Genomic DNA, 3,724 nt, shown 5'->3' with positions numbered 1-3,724 from the left:
GGCGTGAGTTTAAGCCACCAGGTCCGGGACTCAAACCGCGGTTAACTACATGGGAGTCCAGCGACATAGCCATTATACCAACTGCTGGTCCCCATGGTTCCAATTTGACTCCCAGTGGCATGAAGCCAGCACCTATGCAAAAGTGCTCAAAATCCTGGCTGGATGAAGAAATGGAGGAAAAAGGACTTGGTTGGCATGACCACGCCCCATTGAGGTCTGCTTTTTCTCTGGCTCTCTTTGGTGAGTGTAATTACCCTCTGACAATTAGAAGGAAAAAGAAAAAGAAGAAACACAGCAATTAGACTACCCAAATCCATTGATTGTGCATTCCTTCTCAGTAGAGAACCTGAAGAAAGCTGCTAGGGACCTGGCATTTGAGACGTTTCCAGAAAACAAGAAAATTCATTTAACCTTTGCTGAAGGTTTGGCACATTTGGTCATCTGCCCCTTGCAGCACAAAAGATCTAAACTTGACACCAGGAGCTACCCTTAAATTGCAAAAACAAAGGTTCCAACGGCCTCACTTTGATACACTGAACTCGAGCAGGGTGCACCTGCACTTCTCATTTTCTCAATCTTAGCCCAAAGTGGATCTGGTCCCGGCGTTTCACAAAAACTTCCTGTTCATCTGCAGGCTTACACCTGCGGGGGCCCAATACTCCACACAGATGCCTCCAACACCCGGGACTGCGCGGCCCTGAGGCTTACTTACAAATGTTTGAGTACTCCTTGTAAGGGGTCCACAGCAGGACACCTGCCCCAGGACCTTCCCACTTTGCAGGGACTGCAGAGGCCCGGGAATGGAGGGGAACCACCGCACCACGTCATCTCTTTTACGAAGGCCAGCCGGGAGGCTGGCGAGGTCTGCCTGGGTCCCTACGACACCAGGCCTTGTAAGTCACCACTCCCGAAGACAGGTAGGTGGGCGTAGGACCTGTTACTGGTTAGGGCGCGCGGAACCTGCACGTACTGCCCTAAAGGAATCCCGGGTGCTTGAGCATCAGCTCTTCCTTTCTGCCCAAGCGCCTCCCTGAGCTATGAGGACTAAGCAATATGGCTCCAAAGGAACAGGCTTGGGTCAGGCATAGAGGCTTCGTTGAGCCGCTGGGAGGAACCTGGTCCCGACCTACAGTTGACCCATGTGAGTTACCAAGGGCACACGTTAACTGTACTCGCTTTCCCCTGAGGATGCTGGGTCCTGCAGGGCTTGGAGGAGCAGAAGGGAGGCGGGCATCCAGGTCTTTCTTTGCCCGCGTGCGCGGGCAAATCTGCCAACCTAGTGGAGATTTTTCAAAAGGCACCCTTCAGATCGGACCACCTTCTACCTCCTCTAAACACTGTGCCACCTACCGGCCCAACCACCTTCTACCTCCTCCGTCCAAGGGTTATCGTTCCCTGCATCTAATGCCGGTCAAGGCACCAGGGCCAGGCAGCCAACAGACCCGCAAAATGAACTGCTGGGACAGACACATGTTCTCTCGCCATTGCTGTGATAGACACTATCAGGCTGAGAGAGCTGCAGACATCGACTTTCTGCCAGACCTGCTGAGTTCTTTTGGCTTTGAGAGGGTCTCATTAAGTTGCCCCAGCCAGCCTCCAACTCCCTAACTTCTTGCCTCAACTTCTTAAATAGCTGGAACTGCAGGTGCACACCTTTGCCCTGGCTCTTGCCCAAGTTTTCATCATCCCCACGCTCCCAGCTCTCCTTAGGACTGGAATTGGCTATTCTGCCCAGCAGAGCAATTATTTAGGGCATGTGCACTTACTGGAGAGAGACAGAGACTGAGACAGTGAGAAGGAAAATAAGAAATCATCTCCCTCCAGAGGGGATGGCCACAGCAATTCCTTCTCCTCCGTTCTCACACATCCACACATGCCCGGCATGAGTTTTAAGCTACTGGGTCCAGGACTCAAACCATGGTCAATTATGTAGGAGTCCAGTGACATAACTGCTACACCATCTGCTGGCCCCAGAGTAGGCATTTTAGACAGAGGTGGGAGTGTTCCAAAAGTGAGTGGGTTTGTGGGGAGCAAGGAAGACATCCATTATGATGAAGCAATGATAAGAATAAATACTGAGTTGGGTGCAACTGATAGTTCTCTGGTGGCCTTGGACCAACCCAGTTCTCCTCCCCTTTCTTGGTTGTGGTTCTGAAAAATAACTGTAGAATGTGCTAGGATCCCAATACCTTGACCATTGTAGTTGTTTCTGAACATTTATTCCTGGAAACTCACAGGGATTGACAGATATATCCTGCATGTATTGATAGTATGGTTATTGAGACCTTCCTGGCAGAAATAAAGATAAATGAGGAGGCCAGCCAGTGGTGTAGTGGTTAAGGGAGCTGGATCCTACATGGTCAATTACATAGTTTGAGTCCTGGACCCAGCAGTTTGAAAAACACATTGAGTGCATGTACAAAATCCTGAGAGAATGGTGGAGAAGGGATTATTGGGTGACCATCCCTCATGAGGGATATTTTCTCACTGTATTTCTCCTCCCACCAAGCAAGCATACGTGCCCTCTAGCAAATATAAATGAATAAGTAAAAGATAAACAGAGGGCTTTGGAAATACCACAAAGGTTCTGGAATTAGAAGCCACAGAATTTGCCCAGCTAGGTATTCAGACTGTGCTGGCATAATTGCAGTGAAAATATTCTAATATTAATCTAAATAAATCACATTCCAGGGTTTTCAGCAGTTGGCATAATAGCTATGTCACTGGACTCCCATGTAGTTGACGGGGGTTCAAGGCCCGGACCCAGTGGCTTAAACTCATGTCGGGCATGTGTGTGCATGCCCAAGATCCTGAAAGGAGAATGGAGGAGAAGGGATTGTGGTGTGGCCATCCTCCCTGCAGGGTGATTTCTCTCTTTCTATCTCTCTGTCCCTCTCTGTCTTTCTGGAGAGGGCATGCACCCTATAGCAAAAACCTCTTCCCCACCCCCCAAAAAAAATCAAAATCCAAGACTATAATAGTTAATGGTAAATGAGACTAGAGAGGTTCCTCACAAGAAGAGATATTTACCAAACCAGTAAGGATGTCAAGGAGCTTTATTTTTTTTAGAGGACAAAGCAGTAAGTGAAACAGCATAAAGTATCATACTGTATTGAATTGCAGCAGTGATTCTCAAGACATTTAGAAGTTAAATGCACTGGTTTTTTAATGTAATTTTTTTCAATGCCAGAGGCTGTGTGCATGATTTTGCTTGTGCATTCACATGTACAATAGAAACATAAAGGAAAGAGGAAGTATCCTCCATGTGAGTACTTTCACACAATGATCCTCTTTCCTCCAGTTCTCCATCTCATCGGATTCCAGGCATGCATGTACATGCCTGGTGTGTAAGCCACTGAGACTGGGGCTCATACTCTGGTCGGTCAGATAGAATTCAACTTCCTCTAAATAGTGCTTAGCCACTGCTCTACAGGGATGGCCCATTTAATATAATTTTATGTACAGTACTGTGGAGTTTATGAAGAGAATCTCTTCACATCAAAAACAGATTTTCTCAAAATCAACCTTAGTTTCAGGGAACCAGCAGTTAGCGTAATGGCTATGTCGCTGAACTCCCACGTAGTCGACTGCGGTTTGTGTCCCGGACCCGGTGGCTTAAAACTCATGCCGGGCGTGGGAACCAGCAGTTAGCGTAATGGCTATGTCGCTGGATTCCCACGTAGTCGACCGCGGTTCGTGTCCCGGAGCCGGTGGCTTAAAACTC

Source organism: Tupaia chinensis, unplaced genomic scaffold (assembly GCF_000334495.1).
Source record: "Tupaia chinensis unplaced genomic scaffold, TupChi_1.0 Scaffold000121_1, whole genome shotgun sequence".
Classification (NCBI taxonomy): Eukaryota; Metazoa; Chordata; class Mammalia; order Scandentia; family Tupaiidae; genus Tupaia; species Tupaia belangeri.
The sequence above is the reverse complement of the archived record's forward strand: the minus strand, read 5'-3'. Positions refer to the sequence as shown.